This window comes from Schistocerca cancellata, chromosome 8, assembly GCF_023864275.1.
Source record: "Schistocerca cancellata isolate TAMUIC-IGC-003103 chromosome 8, iqSchCanc2.1, whole genome shotgun sequence".
In the NCBI taxonomy this organism is placed as follows: Eukaryota; Metazoa; Arthropoda; class Insecta; order Orthoptera; family Acrididae; genus Schistocerca; species Schistocerca cancellata.
In genome coordinates, this window is record NC_064633.1 from 193,571,188 (window position 1) to 193,597,636 (window position 26,449).

The 26,449-nt window shown below is 44.1% G+C and overlaps 1 protein-coding gene across 2 annotated transcripts in view; it reads left to right on the forward strand.

Annotated features, from left to right (window-relative positions):
• The window catches only part of LOC126094517 (protein goliath-like), a 618,703-nt gene that overhangs the window by 335,956 nt on the left and 256,298 nt on the right, over positions 1-26,449 (forward strand). The gene's annotated exons all lie outside the window — the stretch shown is intronic.

A 26,449-nucleotide genomic window follows, 5' to 3' on the forward strand; every position in this document is an offset into this window, starting at 1 on the left:
GTAGTATCAGTGAGAATGCTGTCAGAGAGTAGAATGGGGAAGGCGGGCGATCTATCTGAGTCGACGGAGGGCAGATTGTGATGGCCCAGAGGCTCGGCACGTCGGAGACTGCTCGACTTATCGGGCGTTCCAGGAGAGCTGTGGTGAGTGTCTTCAACACGTAGCGAAACCAAGGTGAACCCAAGTCCAGACGTCGTGGGGTTGGGCAGCCACTCCTCATTCCATTTGTCAGACGTCGTAGTCTGGGCAGACTGGTAATACAGGTCAGGCGGCGAACTGTGGCGGAACTAACATCAGATTTAATGCTGGGCAGGGTGCAAGTGTGTGTGAACATACAGTGCACCGAATACTCCTAACGATGGCCTCCGAGGGCGACGATCCATGCATGTGCCAATGTTAACACCACGACGCTGGCAACTACGACTGAAATGGGCACGTGACCATCGCCACTGGACGTCGGCACAGTGTCAGAGCGTTGCATGGTCTGATGAATCCAGATACCGTCTTCATTATGCGAATGGCAGTGCGCGAATCTGTCGTCTTCCTGGGAGCAGCTCCTTTACACCTATACTGTTCGACGGAGACACGCTGGCAACGGCTCCATTATGCTCTAGGGAACATTCACATGGGCATTCATGTGTCCAGAGGAGCTCGTGCAGGGCACCATTAATGCTTGCAGACAACGTGCACCCCTTCGTGACGTTCATGTTCCTCGACGGCAGTGATATTTTTCAACAAGATAATGCGCCATATCACAAGGCCAGGAGTATGAAAACCGTCTGAAATACAGGTGCTAAATGTCCTTCCTAAACAGATGTGGACACACCTTGCTGAGAATGCCTTTCGTTAAGACGTCGTCAGCGGAAAATTAACCATAATATTCGTTCCTTCCTTCCTTCCTTTTACTTGCGCAGGACAGACGAAATTTGTGACTAATATGTAAATATTAAAATTACGTACATAGGCTGCTGTGATACCGAAATCAACATTAATGGTTATTTCTGGATACGTTATCTCCTCGAGTTAATTTCTAAGACAACGCATTAAAATTTTAAGATAATTCTTATTTATTATTTCGTCTCACTTGCACATTTTAAATTAGGTTACAAGTTTCGATCTCTCTGGATCATTTTCAGAACTAAGTAGTTGCGTCGGCAACCCGTCTTGTCCACTCAGAACCATCCTTAGAGTACTGTAGTTCTGAGTAAATAAGACGGGTTGTTGACGCAACTACTTAGTTCTGAAAATGATCCAGAGAGATCGAAACTTGTAATCTAATTAAAAATTTGCAAGTGAGGCGGAACAATAAATGAGAATTATCTTAAATATCTATACACTTGCTGAGTCTCTCAAGATGATTATGTCAACTATAGTGCGTTAATAATTAATAAGATTGTTAATGAAAGCAAGTTTTAATGTCAAAAGCTGATGCGTCCATATGGGAGACCCAGCATATTCTAATCTGAAACAAATTCCACGTAATGTGAATATTTGAATGTAGTCGAAGATGGGTATGCGAGTTTTTGAGCGATCATGAATTTTTATCGCTTAAACAATTATCTCATCAAGAGCGTTTCACATTTTTGGAGTTTCAAAAATGGCTTGAGTTTTTCGTTGAGGGAAAGAACTATATGTTTTCGAGATCATGTCTACTCTATTTCGTAATCAAAGGAGCAGCAGGAAGCAGAAATTTCTAGTAGATGTATTATTGATAACTTAGATCTGCATTTCTAGTCCACAAGTCCCCTTATGGTGTGTTGCAGACGGTACTTTATGTACCACTGTCACTTCCCCCCCCCCTCCCCCTCTTTCTTGATCCAGTAACGAACGGTCCGAGGGAATAAGAATTATTGGTAAGCCTCCCTGTGGGCTCGAATGTTTCTAATTTTAAATTAATTATCTTTTCGTGACATACAAAGGGCGTTCAAAATGTTTTGCACAGTCGTCTCTTATTTTTTTTTTATTTTTCGCAGGAGGAGAATGAAATTTTTGTGAACATACGTGGAAGACGACGGATTCGCGCACTCCCATTGGCATAATGGAAGAGGTATCGGGATTCGCCAGGCCGTGAAGCGCTCTGCCATTGCGCCAACGACCAGTGCTGATGGTCACTATACCCCTTCAGTCATAGTTGCTGATGTCGTGGAGTTAACTTTGCACACTCATGCATGGGTCGTCGTTTACGGAGGCCCATCGTCAGGAATGTCCGGTGCATTGTGTGTGCAGACACATTTGTACTCTGCCCAGCATTAAAGTCTGATGTTAATTCCGCCACAGTTCTTCGCCTGTCCTGTTTTACCAGTCTGCCCAGCCTACGACATCGGACATCTGTAACGAGTAGTGGTATCGCAACCGCCCTAGACGTCTGGATGTGGTTTCACTTCGGTTTCGCCACGTGTTGAAGACACGGCAGCACTCCTCGGACACCCGACAAGTCGTACAGTTTCCGAAATGCTCTTGCCGAGCCTCCGGGCCATCGCAGTCGGCCTTTGGTCAAACTGATAGATGGCGCATCTTTCCCGCTCTACACACGGACAGTACGATCACTGATACAACATGTGCCGTGCGTGTGTCTGACTAGCAGTCATTCCTCGCCAGGTGAGGCTGCTGTGGCCTAGACGGGTTTATGTCGATAGTAGGTCGGTGGTCATAATGTTAAAATAATCAGTGGTCTTTTAGACAATTAATCGAGGAACGTATAGTTCGAAACACCGATATCCTTGCAGTTAAATGATGTCGGTGGATTTTACACAACCAGATTAACAGAGTGTCTCGTATAGAATTACAGCGCGCAACAGGTTCGGCAATTGTTGCGAATGAAAACTGGCACTATATGGTGGCATTTAGCGTGTATCGATGGAACGTTGCCACCAAACAGTATATTGTAAACAACCAGCTGGGAGCCATCAGAAAGCTGTAAGACTTTTGATGTGTGAGTGGTCACAGTAACCGCGACGGTCAATGTGTGCCCGGTTTACGGTACGTGTCATTCACGGCTGAGGTGGCCGTTGGGCGCAGGGGTCCCACACGTCGGACACTCAAATCCGGCGGCTCGCGGCAGCCCCTTATCTCCACCGGCGCTGCTCCACACGGGCTGCTATCGCCGCGACCTACATCCACGTTTGCTTTGTTGCTTCGCGTCTGCCAGTTCACTCACCCCAGCGTAACAAACAAACGCGGCGTGTGCCAGCTAACGCCACTCCTCGCCATCCATTCTCCCGCTACCGTATCTCTTCGCATTAAAAGCTACTTTAAGAAAAGTAGAACGCACACACTAAGTTCTCTGTGACGCCTGGGCTGCGCAACTGTTCCAGTTTCGACGTCTGTGGGGGCAAATCTAAGTACAATGTTTTTCAAAAACTGGGGCAAAAACATTCGCAATACTGTAGTCACTCAGTCACTCCATAAATCTTTTCGTAATTTCCACATTAGTTGAGGAAATCATCACTACAGTGTAAGAAAAGGAATTTCCAATAATTTTCTTATTTTTGGGAGTCGCCGTCACGTATAAATAACAACAGTTTCGCCAGTTTTACATCTCCATCTACATATACATGATTATAATTCTCGCTGAAGTGTTTAGTAGAGGGATGACAGAGACAGTTTCAGCCACTTTCTCGACTCTTCCACTCCTATACAGCACGAGAGAAAAATGAGCACTTACGTCTTTGATTTTTCTTATTTTAATACGACCAACATTTTTCTCTACTTAGGTGGGAGTGAACAAAAAATTTCAGCATTCGGCGGAGAAAATTGGTGATCGAAATTCCGTGGAAAGATCTCGCCCCCCTCCTCCTCTTGACACTACATTACATGTTTCATGACAATATGAAACTAACTGCCGTTCTTTGAAGTTTTTCAATGGCCTCCATGAGTCTCCCAAATCGTTTGTGTGGATGAGGAACACAAAAGAGCCTAAACACTTTCTTGGGGAATTCCGGATATCCCTTCTGTTTTGCTAGATGACTTCCCGTCAGTTACTACGATGTGTGATGTTCCTAATGGAAAATAACGTATCCAGTGGCACAACAGAAACGACCTTTCTTAGGCAGAAACTTTGATTAGAAGCCGCTTGTGAGGAACGGTGTCAAAAGCCTTCTGGAAACCTGGACTGTTTTCTTGTTTTTCTTCTTTTTTTCTATTTAGACGTTACAATATTTTCGGCGTTACAGTCAGTTTCAAGTCAATTTGAAGTTAACATATCTATTCTACCATTAGTTCCTTGTTGTTTTTGCTGAGGTCTTCAGTCCTGAGACTGGTTTGATGCAGCTCTCCATGCTACTCTATCCTGTGCAAGCTTCTTCATCTCCCAGTTCCTACTGCACCCTACATCCTTCTGAATCTGCTTAGGGTATTCATCTCTTGGTCTCCCTCTACAATTTTTACCCTCCACGCTGCCCTCCAATACTAAATTGGTGATCCCTCGATGTCTCAGAACTGGTCCTACCAACCGACCACTTATTCTAGTCAAGTTGTGCCACAAACTCCTCTTCTCCCCAACCCTATTCAATACCTCCTCATTAGTTATGTGATCTACCCATCTAATCTTCAGCATTCTTCTGTAGCACCACATTTCGAAAGCTTCTATTCTCTTCTTGTCCAAACTACACTCCTGGAAATGGAAAAAAGAACACATTGACACCGGTGTGTCAGACCCACCATACTTGCTCCGGACACTGCGAGAGGGCTGTACAAGCAATGATCACGCGGACACACCAGGAACCGCGGTGTTGGCCGTCGAATGGCGCTAGCTGCGCAGCATTTGTGCACCGCCGCCGTCAGTGTCAGCCAGTTTGCCGTGGCATACGGAGCTCCATCGCAGTCTTTAACACTGGTAGCATGCCGCGACAGCGTGGACGTGAACCGTATGTGCAGTTGACGGACTTTGAGCGAGGGCGTATAGTGGGCATGCGGGAGGCCGGGTGGACGTACCGCCGAATTGCTCAACACGTGGGGCGTGAGGTCTCCACAGTACATCGATGTTGTCGCCAGTGGTCGGCGGAAGGTGCACGTGCCCGTCGACCTGGGACCGGACCGCAGCGACGCACGGATGCACGCCAAGACCGTAGGATCCTACGCAGTGCCGTAGGGGACCGCACCGCCACTTCTCAGCAAATTAGGGACACTGTTGCTCCTGGGGTATCGGCGAGGACCATTCGCAACCGTCTCCATGAAGCTGGGCTACGGTCCCGCACACCGTTAGGCCGTCTTCCGCTCACGCCCCAACATCGTGCAGCCCGCCTCCAGTGGTGTCGCGACAGGCGTGAATGGAGGGACGAATGGAGACGTGTCGTCTTCAGCGATGAGAGTCGCTTCTGCCTTGGTGCCAATGAAGGTCGTATGCGTGTTTGGCGCCGTGCAGGTGAGCGCCACAATCAGGACTGCATACGACCGAGGCACACAGGGCCAACACCCGGCATCATGGTGTGGGGAGCGATCTCCTACACTGGCCGTACACCACTGGTGATCGTCGAGGGGACACTGAATAGTGCACGGTACATCCAAACCGTCATCGAACCCATCGTTCTACCATTCCTAGACCGGCAAGGGAACTTGCTGTTCCAACAGGACAATGCACGTCCGCATGTATCCCGTGCCACCCAACGTGCTCTAGAAGGTGTAAGTCAACTACCCTGGCCAGCAAGATCTCCGGATCTGTCCCCCATTGAGCATGTTTGGGACTGGATGAAGCGTCGTCTCACGCGGTCTGCACGTCCAGCACGAACGCTGGTCCAACTGAGGCGCCAGGTGGAAATGGCATGGCAAGCCGTTCCACAGGACTACATCCAGCATCTGTACGATCGTCTCCATGGGAGAATAGCAGCCTGCATTGCTGCGAAAGGTGGATATACACTGTACTAGTGCCGACATTGTGCATGCTCTGTTGCCTGTGTCTATGTGCCTGTGGTTCTGTCAGTGTGATCATGTGATGTATCTGACCCCAGGAATGTGTCAATAAAGTTTCCCCTTCCTGGGACAATGAATTCACGGTGTTCTTATTTCAATTTCCAGGAGTGTAGTTATCGTCCATGTTTCACTTCCATACGTGGCTACACTCCATACAAATACTTTCAGAAACGACTTCCTGACACTTAAATCTATACTCGATGTTAACAAATTTCGCTTCTTCAGAAACGCTTTCCTTGCCATTGCCAGTTTACATTTTTATGTCCTCTGTACTTCTACCATCATTAGTTATTTTCCTCCCCAAATAGCAAAACGCCTTTACTACTTTAAATGTCTCATTTCCTAATCTAATTCTCTCAGCATCACCCGACTTAATTCGACTACATTCCATTATCCTCGTTTTGCTTCTGTTGATGTTCATCTTATACCCTCCTTTCAAGACACTGTCCATTCCGTTCAACTGCTCTTACAAGTCATTTGCTGTCTGACAGAATTACAATGTCATCGGCGAACCTCAAAGTTTTTATTTCTTCTCCATGGATTTTAATACCTACTCCGAATTTTTCTTTTGTTTCCTTTACTGCTTGCTCAATATACAGATGGAACAACATCGGGGAGAGGCTACAATCCTGTCTCACTCCCTTCCCAACCACCGCTTCTCTTTCATGCCCCTGGACGTTTATAACTGCCATCTGGTTTCTGTAGAAATTGTAAATAGCCTTTTGCTCCCTGTATTTTACCCCTGCCACCTTCAGAATTTGAAAGTGAGTATTCCAGTCAACATTGTCAAAAGCTTTCTCTAAGTCTACAAATGCTAGAAACATAGTTTTGCCTTTCCTTAATATATTTTATAAGATAAGCCGTAGGGTCAGTGTGCCTCACGTGTTCCCATATTTCTACGGAAACCAAACTGATCTTCCCCGAGGTCAGCTTCTATCAGTTTTTCCATTCGTCTGTAAAGAATTCGCGTTAGTATTTTGCAGCCATGACTTATTGAACTGATAGTTCGGTAATTTTCACATCTGTTAACGCCTGCTTTATTTGGGATTGGAATTATTGTATTCTTCTTGAAGTGTGAGGGAATTTCGCCTGTCTCATACATATTGCTCACCAGATGGTAGAGTTTTGTCAGGGCTGGCTCTCCCAAGGCTGTCAGTAGTTCTAATGGAATGTTGTCTACTCTCGGGGCGTTGTTTCGACTCAGGTCTTTCAGTGCTCTGTCAAACTCTTCACGCAGTATCATATCTCCCATTTCATCTTCATCTACATCCTCTTCCATTTCCATACTATTGTCCTCAAGTACATCGCCCTTGTATAGACCCTCTATATACTCCTTCCACCTTTCTGCTTTCCCTTCTTTGCTTAGAACTGGGTTTCCATCTGAGATTTTGATATTCATACAAGTGGTTCTCTTTTCTCCTAGGGTCTCTTTAATTTTCCTGTAGGCAGTATCTATCTTACCCCTAGTGAGATAAGCCTCTACATCCTTACATTTATCCTCTAGCCATCTCTGCTTAGCCATTTTGCATTTCCTGTCGATCTCATTTTTGAGACGTTTGTATTCCTTTTTTACTGCTTCATTTACTGCATTTTTATATTTTCTCCTTTCGTAAATGAAATTCAACATTTTTTCTGTTACCCAAGGATTTCTACTAGCCCTCGTGTTTTTACCTACTTGATCTTCTGCTGCCTTCACTACTTCGTCCCTCAAAGCTACCCATTCTTCTTCTACTATATTTTTCCCCCCATTCTTGTCAATTGTTCCCTTATGCTCTCCCTGAAACACTGTACAACCTCTGGTTCTTTCAGTTTATCCAGGTCCCATCTCCTTAAATTCCCACCTTTTTGTAGTTTCTTTAGTTTTAATCTACAGTTCATAACCAATAGATTGTGGTCAGAGTCCACATCTACCCCTGGAAATGTCTTACAATTTAAAACCTGGTTCCTAAATCTCTGTCTTACCATTACGTAATCTATCTGAAGTCTGTCAGTATCTCCAGGCTTCTTCCGTGTATACAGCCTTCTTTTATGATTCTTGAACCAAGTGTTAGCTATGATTAAGTTGTACTCTGTGCAAAATTCTACCAGGCGGCCTCCTCTTTCATTTCTTAGCCCCAATCCGTATTCACCTACTACGTTTCCTTCTCTTCCTTTTCCTACAATCGAATTCCAGTCATCCATGACTTAAAGTTTCATCTCCCTTCACTACCTGAATAATTTCTTTTATCTCATCATACATTTCATCAATTTCTTCATCATCTTCAGAGCTTGTTGGCATATAAACTTGTACTAGAGCTTGTTGACATATAAACTTGTACTACTGTAGTAGACATGGGCTTTGTGTCTATCTTGGCCACAATAATGCGTTCACTATGGTGTTTGTAGTAGCTTACCCGCACTCCTATTTTTTTATTCATTATTAAACCTACTCCTGCATTACTCCTATTTGATTTTGTATTTATAACCCTGTATTCAGCTGACCAAATGTCTTCTTCCTCCTGCCACCGAACTTCGGTAATTCCCACTATATCTAACTTTAACCTATCCATTTCCCTTTTTAAATTTTCTAACCTACCTGCCCGATTAAGGGATCTGACATTCCACGCTCCGATCCGTAGAACGCCAGTTTTCTTTCCCCTGATAACGACGTCCTCTTGAGCAGTCCCCCCCCCCCCCTCCCCGGAGATCCGAATGGGGGACTATTTTACCTCCGGAATATTTTACCCAAGAGGACGTCATCATCATTTATCCATACAATATAGCTGCATGCCCTCGGGAAAAATTACGGCTGTAGTTTCCCCTTGCTTTCAACCGTTCGCAGTACCAGCACAGCAAGGCCGTTTGGTTAGTGTTACAAGGCCAGATCAGTCAATCATCCAGACTGTTGCCCCTGCAACTACTGAAAAGGCTGCTGCCCCTCTTCAGGAACCATACGTTTGTCTGGCCTCTAAACAGATACCCTCCGTTGTGGTTGCACCTACGGTACGGCTATCTGTATCGCTGAGGCACGCAAGCCTCCCCACCAACGGCAAGGTCTATGGTTCATGGGGGGAAGATTAGTTCCTTATCACATCACAATTTACACCATTAAAAGTGGTACAGCGTATTCTGTCAAAAGCTAATGTGTTATTATTATGCTACGTTAATTATTTACGATTTACTTCATAGCATGTAACCCCACACAATATGCAACATCTGAGCGTACAGCGAACATCACATCAACTCTACTTATATGGCGTGTGGAAACTTTAATCCTCGTGCAGCAGTCGGGCAACATCACTCTAGTTTCCTTAGCAGATATAATTTGGAGTGACATTATTGTCTTCACCTTTTTATTGGAGCTAATACACTGGTTTACTTTCGATAACTTCTTTGCGTGCAAACCTATTTCCGACTGACTCCCCCCCCTCCCCCCCTCTCCCCCCTCTCTCTCCCCCCCTCTCTCCCCCTCTCTCTCCCCCTCTCTCTCCCCCTCTCTCTCCCCCTCTCTCTCCCCCTCTCTCCCCCCTCTCCCCTCTCTCCCCCCTCTCTCCCCCCGTCTCTCGCCCCCTCTCTCGCCCCCTCTCTCGCCCCCTCTCTCGCCCCCTCTCTCTCGCCCCCTCTCTCGCCCCCCCTCTCTCGCCCCCCCTCTCTCGCCCCCCCCTCTCTCGCCCCCCCTCTCTCGCCCCCTCTCTCTCGCCCCCTCTCTCTCGCCCCCTCTCTCTCGCCCCCTCTCTCTCGCCCCCTCTCTCTCCCGCCCCCGCCCCCCCCACACGACAGGAAGAAGTAGATTTTTATTTAGTTACTAAGATGTTTAGCGTATGCTTACACCAATATAACTTGGAGATAACTGACATTATCACTACTAAAAACCCAAAAAGAAGCCTATTTTTAAACATTATATCATACTAATGCCTTACATCATTGTCAATACGTTTCTGATGACGTTCGCGGAAGCTGCCCATTACATTCTCAATCATTTCTTAAGGAATGGCATCTAACTGTTCTCGGATTTGGCTTTAGACTCATCAGTTTTGTGTAGTCCCCGTGGAAGAAAGCTTCGCTTTTGAGTGACCTCCACCAAGGAAGGTCAAGGGCTGAAAGATCATGTGATGTCGCCGACCGTGGCATATCATCGAACAGCGAGAGTAATCGAAGTGGAAAGTTGTGCTTCAGTGTAATCACTGAATTACGGGTCATATGGGCTTTAACCCCATCTTGCTGAAGCCATATCGCTTTTAGACGACAGTGTCTGTGCAGCTGTGGAATAAAGAAAGTATTAATCATGGCAGCATGCCACTCGGAACTAACCTCACTGGTCGGCCATTGTTGTCGTCAAAATAATATGGCCCACGATTCCCATAGACTGTCGAGTAGCACACCAAATGACAACCTTTGGACTACCCTGGGCTATTTCATGAATGGATGGGATGTTCGTATTCGAGTAATATTAGAAGTTTTGTTTCTTGACCAGCACATTGAAATGGAAATTTGCCTCATCAGACATAATAACAAGATAAGCCAGAAATGCGTCATCGTGGTGTTTTCTGTCTAGCACTGTTGAGCTTATTCACCTTACCTCCAGGCTGTAACTGTTGATAGGTTTAAGTAGTTCTGAGTTCTAGGGGACTGATGACCTCAGTGGTTAAGTCCCATAGTGCTCGGAGCCATTTGTAACTGTTGAGCCACTTGCAATTTATAAGAATGAATCTTTAAAGCCTGTTCCACAATCTTCTGCAAATACGTATGACGGATTCTGGAATGGAGACGGACACATCGCTATGGGCTTCGTTGCAGAGCTGCGCGAATTCGTCGGTTGCTTTCCTGAAGCTTGACAGAACGCATCCCAAGCCTTTGTGCTTTATCCACCTCTATGCTGCCCTTCCGTGTGGAACACGGAAATGGCGGTCGCTTCCACTGCGCATTGCGCGCAATACAGCCCCAGTCCTACGCAAAGGATGAAACTCTGCGACTGCCTCAGTACACACCTGTCCAACTGAATGGCATGTTGTGTTGATCCTATTAGATGCGGTAGAGGTCAATCTATATCTTAGCATGGTGGCTAGATGAAAGTGTGCTATTTCCCGTCGACCAGCCTGTAGTTGAAACTCCCCCTCACCTCCCTCAACTGTTTTCGCGACGTTTCCCATAGTTTTAAGGTAAACCAGGAACTGGAAATTCCCTCCAGGTATTCTCGATTTGTTCTGCCATAGCTTGTCTGGTATTCGGCTAAAAGGACCCCAGACTGGATCAGGACTCGTAACGTCCAGTCTATCTTCGAGGGTAGAGGATGAAGAAGAAAAACCACTCCATCAGTCCACTGGTAGGAGCTTCATAGAAATCTTTTTTTGTCGCAGCCTTACGCCAAGAACTATTCATAATATTGCTCGTAAATTTTATGTAATCTAGCGTGATATTTATTTATTTTATCAACGTAATGTCTTCGTGTGTCTAGTTTCAATACAGCTAGCACGTAATATTTGTAAGTGTGCTCAAAATGACAACTCGAAACCGATTCTAACATTGAAACAGTTTACTCTGATACTGGCCTGCAATGTACTTTATTGTTAACAACAATGATGACAATGGGTCTACTTTGATGCAAAACACTTTTGTTTTATTTATTTTCTTCTCATCGCCATCACCAGTGAGGTTTCTTTTTATCCTAAAGGTTTCAAAGTTGGCATCGTTATAAACGTTAGAAAACAGTATACATGTGTACTGTTTGGTTCCTAATATTGTATTCTGTTAATAGTTTTATAACACCTTATTTATTTTAAGTAACTTCATGTTTTCTACTTTTGCTGCCGTTATTTCCGGCATATTTTCTGTGTTTTGTTGCATGTTATCTGCAACTGTATGAGCGGCTGTTATTAATAAATACGGAAAAGTGAATTTATATACGTCAGCGTTATACTGTTGTGAATTTCTTTAGTGTTGTGGACACAGTTTTGTTGTGGACTTAGTAGTTACGTAATTTGTCATGAACTCGAGTTCGTTGCTCGATTTGCTGTTGTCTTTACACTTTTACGCCTTGGTCATAATTCGCAACATTATGCCATGTTGCTCTCCGTGTGTGTTGCGAGAATGCATCGCATATGGTGAGAAGGTTTTGAAAATCGTAGGGAGTTTCACTGCTGCTGTCCAACAGTAGTAACGTGGAAAGCATGAACATGCCTCACAAAGAGATACGAACACATGACCCAACGTTCAGCGTGGAGCTCATAAAGTCTCCGTTATCGCGTTTGGTTCGGTGATAACTGGGCAGTGACTACGAAAGCTCATTGCGCCGCAGCCTCGGTGCTATTTAGCGATCTGTAGGAGAGAGAGAAACGCACTAGCTGGCTGACTGCAGGCCTCGGGTGCAGCGAGGCGCGATCCAACACCTACGCTCGTTCGCCTGCCGGCCCTTGCAGGTCTCGAGACACGGCGAAGCGGTGCAGGGAAGCGTGGCGTAACGAGAGCGAGACGAGCCGAGCCGGCGGGCCAACACGTGCGCCGTATCGACCTCTCGAAACAGCTGCGTTGCGACCGGCGCTGCGTGGGCGGCTGCGAGGGAACGCCGGGCTGCGGGCTGCGTGGGACCGGGGAGGCTGCCAGGAGCCGTGCAGTCCTAGCGCGACGAGGCCTTCACACCAGGCGATACTCGCCACCAGCTTCCGAGCCCACGCCGGCGGTCGCAGCTTGCACGTTGCGTAAGCAAAGCAGCACACATCCGAACCCCCTCCCCACCTATCTGGGCGTGTTTACGTTTCGTGGGAGAAGAAACAATACGGGAATGAAAGAAAGGCTCATGGGCGGGATTCAAATTCATAGTGGAAGGATATCAGTCATAAGTTTCGCTGACGATATTGCTCCTTCAGTGAAAATGAAGAAGAATTGCAGGACCTGTTCAAAGGAATAACAATCTAATGAGCACATGGTCCAATGGCAGAAGTATGGATGATGTAAACAATAAAATAGGCCAGGGCAAGCGAGCCATAAAACAACTAAATGCTATTCTCTGGAACAAAAAGACTCGTGATCTGAGGATTGTGTACAAACTATATATATATAAAGAGGTTTCTACGGCTGCCGCCGCCGCCTCTCGCATCCGAATCTCCATCGTTCACGGTCATTCCAGTCTCCTTCATTAAGACCTCTCGCCGCCATTGCTTCGTTGATGTCTTTCCAGCATCTCGCAGGTCTACCGCGCTTTCTTCTTTGATGTGGAGTCCATTGCCATATACACGTTTTGGCCATCTTGTGTCTCGCATACGCTGTAAGTGGCCGTACCAGAGTAGGCGCTTCCTTTCTATGTAGTCTAGGATTGTGCTTTTGACATTCATAACCTCTCTGATTGTATCATTTCTAATATGGTCAAGTCTGGAGTATCCACAACTCCGTCTCCAGAAATCCATCTCGACAGCCAGCAGGCGATCTTCCTGCCTCTGAGTTAGTTCCCACTACTCTGCACCATGTGTTGTGATACTTTCAACAATTGTGTCGTAGATGGTATGTTTTGTTCTGCGCGTTATCTTTTTGTTCCGGAGAATACCATTTAGTTGTTTTATGGCTCGCTTGCCCTGGCCTATTTTATTGTTTACATCATCCATACTTCTACCATTGGACCATGTACTTAACATTGTGACACCCTTTAACAGTATCAGAACCGAGCTGTAAGTCGTTAATAATATTTTCTCCCACTTTCAGATATTCTGTTTTAGATACATTTATGACAAGACCCCATTTTTCATATTCTTCTTTTAATTTGCGGAGCATGTAATTTGCATCTTCCTCGTCTCCAGCTACTAACACTTGATCGTCAGCAAAAAATAGAGTGAACAAGATCTCGTCGTCTATAGGGACACCCATTCCTCCGCATTTCCTTTTCCATGATTTTAGTGCCTCCTCTTAAAGAGTGTAGGGGCAACTGTGCATCCCTGGCGTAGTCCCTTTGTTACCTCAAACTCTTGAGATAGTTGATTTCTCACTTTAACCATTGCCGTACAATCTTGGTAGAGGAGTCTGACAGCTTTTACATTGTTCGGTGACACACCATTATCAATTAGACGTGTCCATAGCTTGTTCTCTGGATCTGTGTCATAAGCTTTCTGGAGGTCTACAAACACAAGGTGGGTTGTAAGGCCCCTTGCTGTCCTTTACTCCACTAGGTTTTTGAGGTTTAATTTATATAGAACTGTTTAAAGCAGCACCGTCAAAACTCTTTGAGATATTGGCAGTGATTTTTGACAAATGCCTTAGAGGTGACGAAGCCCCAAAGGAGTGGAAAAAAGGCAACAATTACATCAATATTTAAGAAGGGCAACAGGAGGAATTGTGCAAACTATCGTGGTATTAGTGTGATGTCATCCATGGCGAGAGTCTATGGCCGTATCCTAAAAAAGATGAGAGAAGAAGAAATAACTGAATCTGAAGAACAAAATGGATTCAGATCTGGTCGCTCCTGTACTGATGGCGTACCAACTTAACTATATAAATAATAATTTATTTATTTATTTACTTACATAGTTTACGCCTCAATGGAGCACTAAAATCAACCATAATACAACAGAGTCTGCAATTATTAACTTTAGGTCTTAGCAGTCAGCAATTTCTTCGTTTCCCAAAATTTCTTCATTCGCTGTGATCTCACTGCTCGTTCTTCTGCAGATATGACATACTTCCTCCCTTCTGATGGTTTGAATGTCAGCCGTGTGTATTTGTTGTTCAGAAGCAGTTTCTCTTAGTAACGGGGTGGGAGCCAAGAGATTGGGGGAGGGGGGGGGGGGCGAGTGCTGGGGTACTAGGTAATGTATAATTGTACTCAGAGGTTATGGTCGAAGAAGGGTTGGGAACCACTATTCTAGAGGGTTCACCGCTGCTGGTTTCTTGGGGAATCTAGTGAGACAACCGGTCGAATACGCAAACAAAGCGGCCGAACTACATCTACCTCTACATCTACATGATTACTCTGTAATTCACATTTAAGTGCTTCGCAGAGGGTTCATCGAACCACAATCATACTATCTCTCTACCATTCCACTCCCGAACAGCGCGCGGGAAAAACGAACACCTAAACATTTCTGTTCGAGCTCTGATTTCTCTTATTTTATTTTGATGATCATTTCTACCTATGTAGATTGGTCTCAACAAAATATTTTCGCATTCGGAAGAGAAAGTTGGTGACTGAAATTTCGTAAATAGATCTCGCCGCGACGAAAAACGTCTTTGCTTTAATGACTTCCATCCCAACTCGCGTATCATATCTGCCACACTCTCTCCCCTATTACGTGATAATACAAAACGAGCTGCCCTTTTTTGCACCCTTTCGATGTCCTCCGTCAATCCCACCTTGTAAGGATCCCATACCGCGCAGCAATATTCTAACAGAGGACGACCGAGTGTAGTGTAAGCTGTCTCTTTAGTGGAATTGTCGCATCTTCTAAGTGTCCTGCCAATGACACGCAACCTTTGGCTCGCCTTCCCCACAATATCATCAATGTGGTCTTTCCAACTGAAGTTGTTCTTAATTTTAACACCCAAGTACTTAGTTGAGTTGTCGGCCATAGTGGCCGTGCGGTTCTAGGCGCTACAGTCTGGAACTGAGCGACCGCTACGGTCGCAGTTTCGAATCCTGCCTCGGGCATGGGTGTGTGTCATGTCCTTACGTTAGTTAGGTTTAAGTAGTTCTACGTTCTAGGCGACTGATGACCTCAGAGGTTAAGTCGCATAGTGCTCAGAGCCGTTTGAACCAACTTAGTTGAATTGACAGCCTTGACAATTGTACTATTTATCGAGTAATCGAATTCCAACAGATTTATTTTGGAACTCACCTACAAATTCTCATTCATTTTGTTGGTTCTGTCATAGCTGCCACATTATTAGACACATATCCAATGCTTCTGGTAGTCCTCTACGCAGGAGATGACTACATCGACATATCTTAACACTGCGCTACTCTCTTGGTCCGAAAGCGCATACAGCATAGAACATTAATTACCAGGGTGTCCCTAACATTTAAGGTATAAATTACGAACATTGTGCGGCCCTTTAAACTGGGAATCAATAGTTGGAGACGAATATTTCAGGTGGCACACGGCCTTGAAAGAACAGCGTGTATGACGTACGTATTTCAAATTGCTTATGTTTGATAACAAACAACTGCTAGCCGCAGCGACGCTGGTGCCACTTACTTGAGAAAACTTTCCAGTCTTTTATGAGGCGTGAACTTTACCACCGTTTATACTCACGACTGGTTGCCGAGGATGGAGCATTTACTCGGCACGAAATCTTGCAATTGTTGTTGTTGTGGTTTTCAGTCCTGAGACTGGTTTGATGCAGCTCTCCATGCTACTCTATCCTGTGCATGCTTCTTAATCTCCCAGTACCTACTGCAACCTACATCCTTCTCAATCTGCTTACTGTATTCATATCTTGGTCTCCCTCTACGATTTTTATCCTCCACGCTGCCCTCCAATACTAAATTGGTGATCCCCTGATGCCTCAGAACATGTACTACCAACCGGTCCCTTCTTCTAGTCAAGTTGCGCCACAAACCTCTCTTCTCCCCAATCCTATTCAATACTTCATTAGTTATGTGATCTACCCATCTAATCTTCAGCATTCTTCTGTAGCACCACATTTCGAAAGCTTCTATTCTCTTCTTGTCGAAACTATTTATCGTCCATGTTTCACTTTCATACATGGCTACACTCCATACAAATACTTTCAGAAACGACTTCCTGACACTTAAATCTATACTCGATGTTAACAAATTTCTCTTCTTCAGAAACGCTTTGCTTGCCATTGCCAGTATACATTTTATATCCTCTCTACTTCGACCATCATCAGCTAATTTTCTCCCCAAATAGCAAAACTCCTTTACTACTTTAAGTGTCTCATTTCCTAATCTAATTCCCTCAGCATCACCCGACTTAATTCGACTACATTCCATTATGCTCATTTTGCTTTTGTTGATGTTGTAAATAGCTTTTCGCTCCCTGTATTTTACCCCTACCACCTTTAGAATTTGAAAGAGAGTATTCCAGTCAACATTGTCGAAAGCTTTCTCTAAGTCTACAAGTGCTAGAAACGTAGGTTTACCTTTCCTTAATCTTTCTTCTAAGATAAGTCGTAGGGTCAGTATTGCCTCACGTGTTCGAATATTTCTACGGAATCCAAACTGATCTTCCCCAAGGTCGGCTTCTACTAGTTTTACCATTCGTCTGTAAAGAATTCGCGTTAGTATTTTGCAACTGTGGCTTAATAAACTGATTGTTCGGTAATTTTCACATCTGTCAACACCTGCTTTCTTTGGGATTGGAATTATTATATTCTTCTTGAAGTCGGAGGGTATTTCGCCTGTTTCATACATCTTGCTCACCAGATGGTAGAGTTTTGTCAGGACTGGCTCTCCCAAGGCTGTCAGTAGTTCTAATGGAATGTTGTCTACTCCGGGGGCCTTGTTTCAACTCAGGTCTTTCAGTGCTCTGTCAAACTCTTCACGCAGTATCATATCTCCCATTTCATCTTCATCTACATCCTCTTCCATTTCCATAATATTGTCCTCAAGTGCATCGCCCTTGTATAGACCCTCTATATTCTCTTTCCACCTTTCTGCTTTCCCTTCTTTGCTTAGAACTGGGTTTCCATCTGCGCTCTTGATATTCATTCAAGTGGTTCTCTTTTCACCAAAGGTCTCTTTAATTTTCCTGTAGGCAGTATCTATCTTACCCCTAGTGAGATAAGCCTCTACATCCTTACATTTGTCCTCTAGCCATCCCCGCTTAGCAATTTTGCACTTCCTGTTGATCTCATTTTTGAGACGTTTGTATTCCTTTTTGCCTGCTTCATTTACTGCATTTTTATATTTTCTCCTTTCATCAATGAAATTCAATATTTCTTCTGTTACCCAAGGATTTCTACTAGCCCTCGTCTTTTTACCTACTTGATCCTCTGCTGTCTTCACTGCTTCATCCCTTAGAGCTACCCATTCTTCTTCTACTGTATTTCTTTCCCCCATTTGTGACAATTGTTCCCTTATGCTCTCCCTGAAACTCTGTACAACCTCTGGTTTAATCAGTTTGTCCAGGTGCCACCTCCTTAAATTCCCACCTTTTTGCGAACATTCGTTTAACATGGGGTGTACCAAGATGTAGTGGGCGTAAAGACGAAAGAAAACACAGAGAAAGGTTTCGGAACACTCATCGTCCTGACGGAAGGAAATTTACCGTTGTCTATACAAAACTGTGCACAGAAAGCACCGAGAACTAGCCGAGATTCTTTACGATGAACTCAGCGCAATGTTAAATTTGAAGAGATGGTGTCGGATTGTGCAGAACAAGACTGATCAGTAATGACGTGAGCACGTGCCAACTTAACATTGTGCACACGCAGTGAGGGCAAGAGGAGGGCGGGAGGAAAGTCTGGAACCGAGCGACCGCTACGGTCGCAGGTTCGAATCCTGCCTCGGGCATGGATGTGTGTGATGTCCTTAGGTTAGTTAGGTTTAAGTAGTTCTAAGTTCTAGGGGACTGATGACCTCCGATGTTAAGTCCCATAGCGCTCAGAGTCATTTGAACCATTTTTTTTTGGAATACTCGCATTTTCATGTAATTATTAATTAAAAATAAACATTTAATTTAAAAAATTATGATTCAATATTTGTTAATGGACATTTCCATTTGATAATAAATATACCATTTATAAACTAAAAGTAAAATAGAAATTTGCTACTATCGAGGTTCGAACGAAGAACCTCACGCATACAAGACTTTTATGTTACGCTTTTTTTGTGTGTTGTTATTTTTGTGCTCTCTTTTACACGAGGTGAGATCGCAGTGACACAGAGGCCGTTTGATTGACCCGTTTATGTATTGTGAATATGTTCAAATGTATGTAAACAATTTTAGTCTTAATATCAAGAAGTTTCTGCAGTTGATACGGTAGTAGTTCTGGTGTTGTGCAGCAGAGTAGCACAGAGCGTTGTAATTTAGCCGAGTACGGTGGTCTGATCTGATCTGGCGCACTGGACGCAGTAATTCGGGAGTTGCATGTCGCGCTTCTGGTTCAGCGAGCTTTCCGCCGTATATCGAGCCGTGCAGGCGTTCCCTGAATCCTCTGTTTCAGCTGTTGCTTCGCCATCGACAAACAAAACTCGGAACACCCCTACAGCAACAAAAGTAAACCCAGCGTCGCACAGTTCTGTTGTTTACCGGCGGCACAGATACTGTTTTAAACTCCACAGGAGACCGACTGAGTGAAACAAGGAAATACAGTTAATCATTGGCGAATTGCTGTAAACCGCTGCCGTTGCATTTCCTGCTAGTTTAAAGTACGCATACCGGCCATTCTATTGCTTGTTCCATGGATAGAACAATACTCCAGAGAGAAATACTGCTTTTCTGTTCCATTTGTTGGCGTAAATAAAGATACCTCTCGTTAAGGGCCACATATTTAGGTCATTCTTTTCCCAGAAAGACAAGACAAAACAAAACTGTTACTAAGAGACTCATGTGCTTCATGTAGGTAATTTCTCGTTGTAGGTACATCGATATGTACTACCCGAAAATAAATTTGATGTTATACTCACACACTCTTAAACTTGAAGCTTTTCAACATTGTCATGGAATTCAGCGGGACCCCATCTGCGTTCTACCTTTCGTAAGGTAAAACATGTCCACAATACATCCACAGTATTATTGTTCTGTTTTCAAGGCAAACAATTCATTTCATTCGTTTTAGACTGTACGAGTTGTGTACTAATCCGTATACGAGTGTGCAAACAAATAAAATTTGGTAGTTTTTCCCCTTACATATATTTTTAAATATTTTTGTTATATGGCGATTAGTTGCCCAACTATGTCCATATGCTTTACAATTAATAACTGAAAAAATAGTTGACAAGATTTTAAGGCTGAACGATAGCAAATGTTAGAAAAACAGCATTCACGATTGCTTTCATGTTACGAAGAGATCAGCTTCGCAAGAAGGAACTGCATCAGCTGTCACACTAATTTAGCAAGAATCCATCTAAATGAATCGCAGTTACCCGCAAACGTACCATTGCAGGATACTTCAGTTAGTAACATCCCCTTCAGTGTCTTTTTCTTTTCCTAGCACAAATGAAACTATTGACTTCCTAAAGATTTATTGTGATTCCGTAAACAGTGAAGACAATTTCACCCAATTGTGTTTGTAACTCTAATTAGTTTCCTAGTTAAAATAGGTTGATCATATAGTTCTCGTACTCTCTACGTGGCTCTACGTGTCAGCCACGGAGTATTGCACCGGGTTATGTACGTATTTCAGTTCTGGAGTATTTTGCTTGCATAAACTAGGTCATAAACTACAACTCTGCATGTATACTGCTTAAGTGAAGCAGTATTTCTCAGCAATCCTCGAAGACGGTGACTAATGGATATTTGCTACCAACAAAATATATTGTTAATGTGAAAGTAGAGAAGAATACAGTTCAGAAAGATCACCTCACTTTCAAGAACCAAAAAGGAGGTAAAGCGTTTACAGTTCTAATAAGAAATTACTACTTCCAAAGGTGTTTATGATATGCTCAAGTTTGGGAAAGTAATGTGTATTAAGTAGGCGCATAATAACGGCCATGCAGAATGCTCTTAGAAACAGTTTTGTAATTATTAATGTACTATGTATCAATTAAGCAAAGGAAATACCAACAGTAAATGAAATATGCTTTTAGGCTCTGTTAGACAAAACACAAGGATAAGTTAGATGATCACCCTTTGGCTTGCAGAGACAGGTAGTGCACATAACTATCTAAGGCAAATAATGTTTGATGTACAGTGGATATGCAACGATATAACAGAATAACGGATAGTTATACAGAAGTCCGTCATGTGGATTCTCTGCACAATTACCAGAAGAAATGTGTTGTTGGCTAGAAGGGAAAAGAACTTGCGAGCGTTAGAATGTTGTGCCATAACGTTGCATCGTGGCCATTGGAATGGAAAGGAGAGCAATGTAATCTGATGAAGATAGAATGAAGACAAATGTGGTCGTCTTTCTTTTGACAACAGCTGCACAATCAGGCAAGCTGCCGAACAATAGCCCGAAGGGAACATGCAGGTATGTTAAAGACTTCACATCCGTTAGAGGAATCATATGATGAAATATGAGTGGAGAACATTCCCAGTGCAGTACCCTGCCCTTCTCCTGTCAATCCCTCTCTGCCCAGTTACAATGTTATCGTTGGTTGCATGTCACACTGGTCCTGGCCTATTTGCATACAGACACTACGTCACGGAGAAAACAGCAGCGGGCGTTCGAAACGTCGTAACTAAAGTAAAGGGTAAAGCAGCAAACAGCAAATCAAAACATACGAGGATGGTGTGACAAGTCTGGAAAATTTTTATTGAAGATTTGAACCTTTTTTGTTGCCGCTTCATGCGTGGTAAGCTTGATTATTCCAAGGACCGCATAAAGAATTGCAAGAACGTATAGCTTACAGTTCATTGTCGGCAGGCGTCTCAACTGGTCAGTGTGTCGGCTGCTAGTGAAATTGGAGAAAACCGAATTTCGTGCTGTTATTAAACATTTTCATATGAAGGGTTTGACTACCGCACAAATCGAAACAGAATTCGATGATGATCTCGCTGACTCTGCACCATTATTGAAGACCATTTGTTTTCGGAATGAATTCAAACGTGGTCGGACAAGCACCGAAGACGAAGAGCGCTCCGGTCGTCCAATTGAGGTCACCCATTGACAAAATTCATGATATGGTTATGCAAGGCCGACGAATAAAACTTCGTGACATTGCTGAGACTGTAGGCATTTCAACGAGTGAGTCCACAATATCTTGCACGAACAAATACCAACAGCAATTGAGAGGTTCATACCTCATAAACTGGTAAGAGATAGAATTGATCCCCCATGGTACACAAAACAGGTCCGAACGCTGTTGCAGAGGCAACGGAAAAAGCATGTAAAGTTCAGAAGAACGCGAAATCCCGAAGATTGGCTAAAATTTACAGACGCGCGAAATTTGGCACGGACTTCAGTGCGAGATGCCTTTAATAGGTTCCACAACGAAACATTGTCTCGAAATTTGGTAGAAAATCCGAAGAAATTCTGGTCGTATGTAAAGTACACAAGTGGCAAGACGCAGTCAATACCTTCGCTGCGCAGTGCCGTTGGTACTGTTACCGACGATTGTTCCGCTAAAGCGGAGTTATTGAACGCAGTTTTCCGAAATTCCTTCACCAGGGAAGAAGAGTGGAATATTCCAGAATTTGAAACACGAACAGCTGCTAGCATGAGTTTCTTAGAAGTAGATACCTTAGGAGTTGCGAAGCAACTCAAATCGCTTGATACGAGCAAGTCTCCAGGTCCAAATTTTATACCGATTAGGTTCCTTTCAGATTACGCTGATACAATAGCTCCCTACTTAGCAATCATATACAACCGCTCGCTCACCGGTAGATCTGTACCTACAGATTGGAAAATTGCGCAGGCCGCTCCAGTGTTTAAGAAGGGTAGTAGGAGTAATTCATCGACGTCACCTTACCAGGTGGGATTGACGGAGGACATCGAAAGGGTGCAAAAAAAAAAAAAAACAGCTCGTTTTGTATTATCACGTAATAGGGGAGAGAGTGTGGCAGATCATTGACGTCGGTTTGCAGTAGGGTTTTGGAGCATTATAAATCACCTCGAAGGGAACGATCTAATGATACGTAATCAGCATGGCTTCAGAAAACATCGTTCTTGAGCAACGCACGAAGTAATGGCCGCTATCGACAGGGGATCTCAAGTCGATTCCGTATTTCTAGTTTTCCGGAAAGCTTTTGACACCGTTCCTCACAAGCGACTTCTAATCAAGCTGCGGGCCTATGGGGTATCGTCTCAGTTGTGCGACTGGATTCGTGATTTCCTGTCAGGAAGGTCACAGTTCGTAGTAATAGACGGCAAATCATCGAGTAAAACTGAAGTGATATCGGGTGTTCCCCAGGGAAGCGTCCTGGGACCTCTGCTGTTCCTGATCTATATAAATGACCTGGGTGACAATCTGAGCAGTTCTCTTAGGTTGTTCGCAAATGATGCTGTAATTTACCGTATAGTAAGGTCATCCGAAGACCAGTATCAGTTGCAAAGCGATTTAGAAAAGATTGCTGTATGGTGTGGCAGGTGGCAGTTGACGCTAAATAACGAAAAGTGTGAGGTGATCCGCATGAGTTCCAAAAGAATTCCGTTGGAATTCGATTACTCGATAAATAGTACAATTCTCAAGGCTCTCAATTCAACTAAGTACCTGAGTGTTAAAATTCCGAACAACTTCAGTTGGAAAGACAACTTTGATAATATTGTGGGGGAAGGCGAGCCAAAGGTTGCGTTTCATTGGCAGGACACTTATAAGATGCGACAATTCCACTAAAGAGACAGCTTACACTACACTCGTTCGTCCTCTGTTAGAATATTGCTGCGCGGTATGAGATCCTTACCAGGCGGGATTGACGGAGGACATCGAAAGGGTGCAAAAAAGGGCAGCTCGTTTTGTATTATCACGTAATAGGGGAGAGAGTGTGGCAGATATGATACGCGAGTTGGGATGGAAGTCATTAAAGGAAAGACGTTTTTCGTCGCGGCGAGATCTATTTACGAAATTTCAGTCACCAACTTTCTCTTCCGAATGCGAAAATATTTTGTTGAGCCCAATCTACATAGGTAGAAATGATCATCAAAATAAAATAAGAGAAATCAGAGCTCGAACAGAAAGGTTTAGGTGTTCGTTTTTCCTGCGCGCTGTTCGGGAGTGGAATGGTAGATAGTATGATTGTGGTTCGATGAACCCTCTGCCAAGCACTTAAATGTGAATTGCAGAGTAATCATGTAGATTTAGATGTAGAATCAGCTGTGTTTGAGGCAGGTACCTCCACTGGTCACGGTCCACCAAAAGCGCATCCCGCACAAGATTTCAACACAATGTCTGGCGGTGTTTAATCGAAACCCGCAAGACATTTTGCGCTGACTTTTGATTGTTGATGAAACCTGGGCTCAACGCTGCACGCCAGAGTCAAATCGGCAGTCAAACCAATGGACAACGGCTAGCGAAAATGCACCAAAGGAGACAAAGATGACTTTGTCTACTGGTGATGGCCTCTGTTTTTTTTTTTTCCATTCTCAAGGAATAATCCTTACAGATTACTTGGAAAAGGTCAGAACCGTAACTAGACCCTATCATGTTTCATTGTTGCATCGTCTGAAACTTGCGTTGGCTGAAAGAAGGAAAGGTTGGCACACAAAAAGTGCTCATTCAGCAGGATAATGCACCATCCCAAACATCAGCAGTAACAATGACGAAAGTGCTTGAATTGGGCTTTGAACTGCGTCCTCGTCCACCCTATTCACCAAACTTGACCCCAAGCGACTTCTTACTGTTCCCTTACTCCAAATTTTAGGTTGCTGGAAAGAAATGTTCATCAAATGAAAGTATAACAACATCCAACGAGTATTTTGGATAGCTTGACAGAACCTAATTTTCCAATGGCATGAAAAAGCTGGAGGATCGGTGGACCTTGTGTACATCCATCAACGAAGACGTGCCGAGAGTAAGATGAGTTGTTTACGAAACATTTTTTTTTTTTTTTTTTTTTTTACGAGACTTATCAAACCACCCTCACACATGAATTCTCAGTCTAGCATATACTAAAGCAGATGAAAAAAGAAAATGACAAAAGAAAAGGAAAAAAGTGTTCAAATGTGTGTGAATTCCTAAGGGAATAACCTGCTGAGGTCATCGGTCTCTTGTCTTATACACTACTTAAACTACTTTATGCTAAGAACAACACACACACCCATGCCCGAGGGAGAACTCGAACCTCCGGCGGGAAAAGAAAAGGAGCTGAGAGGACGTAAACTAGAGGAAAAGAGTGTAAAATGGATTCTGCATGGGGTTCATTGTAAGTTGGGTTAGATCAAGACGAAAACTGGGCTTTGACAGCCCTTGGCTGCCAAATTACAGTACTTGTAACAGAGCGGTTCTGCCGACAATGGATGTTTTGCTCCAACTGCCTCCGGTCTAAAGGAAAGGCAAGAACTTCAAATAAATGGAGCGAGATGAGTGTTTTCTCTGTTCCCATTAGAAGTTTCTGATAAAAAACCTACAACTAACTTTATTTCATGTGTGTGTGCTTCAGAGAGATTAAGAGTCCGAGGAAGGATAAAGTCTTCAAAATCTATTTCTATATCTTTTGAATATATACTTTCGAAATCATGACACTGAATTCTGTACACTGACCAGGTATTTTGCACAATTGCGCTGATTTTGTTATCTGAGATGATGAAACGATTAGAAGCATATGTATTGTCTATGTCGCATGGCGTGAGATAGAGCTATGACAAAAAAGCTCTGATTGAGATCGGAGTACCACGTTTCGTGGCGCTCGTGAAAAAACACAGCGTCAACCTAACCACAGAAAAAAAAAATCAGAAAGCATGGTCAGGGACAAACACAGTACTGAGAAAGCGCGTCAGTGCGAAGTATTCACAAACGAATGCAAGCGAGCGTAGGCAGATGCAAACACGAGTACAACTCGACCACCATATAATTGCACTTGTCCTCTCGTGGCCGCTATCGGATACCTTTCGGAAACATTCGGTGACGTTACGGTAAACAATGCCAGTGCTGATTAAAGAAAACGTATGGCACTGTGAATGTTTTCAGAACACTTGTGCATGCAGTGTCAAGTGGTTCAGCGTGTTCTCGTGCAATATCACGATACGCGGAACGAAACGCCTCCCAGCTGGAATTCTATTGTGGTCGACTAATAACATGCGACTGACTTCGGAGTCCGCGAGGTCGCAACAGGAAAGACAGGACTCCAAAAGCACCATCCAGTGTACACGACACTCACCCCTCTTACGTGGAGTCCCATATCGCTGCGACTTTCGAGCGCACCTAACCCTCGTCCGATATACAGGAGTCTGGCGGGGATACGAGAATGTGGAATAGTTCAAAAATGGTTCAAATGGCTCTAAACACTAGGGACCTAACATCCGAGGTCATCAGTCCCCTAGACTTAGAACTACTTAAACCTAACTAACCTAAGGACATCACACACATCCATGCCCGAGGCAGGATTCGAACCTGCGTAACCGTAGCAGCAGCGCGGTGACGGACTGAAGCTCCTAGAACCGCTCGGCCACAGGGCCGGCTCTGGAATAGTCTTTTGATCGCTATCAAATGTGAATGATCAGGAATACATCTACATCTACATGGATACTCAGCAAATCACATTTAAATGCCTGGCAGAGGGTTTATCGAACCACCTTCACAAGTCTCTATTATTCCAATCTCGTGTAGCGCGCGAAAAGAATGAACACCTATATCTTTCCGTACGAGCTCTGATTTCCATTATTTTATCGTGGTGATCGTTCCTCCCTACGTAAGTCGGTATCAACAAAATATTTTCGCATTCGGTTCAAATGGTTCAAATGGCTCTGAGCACTATGCGACTTAACTTCTGAGGTCATCAGTCGCCTAGAACTTAGAACTAATTAAACCTAACTAACCTAAGGACATCACACACATCCATGCCCGAGGCAGGATTCG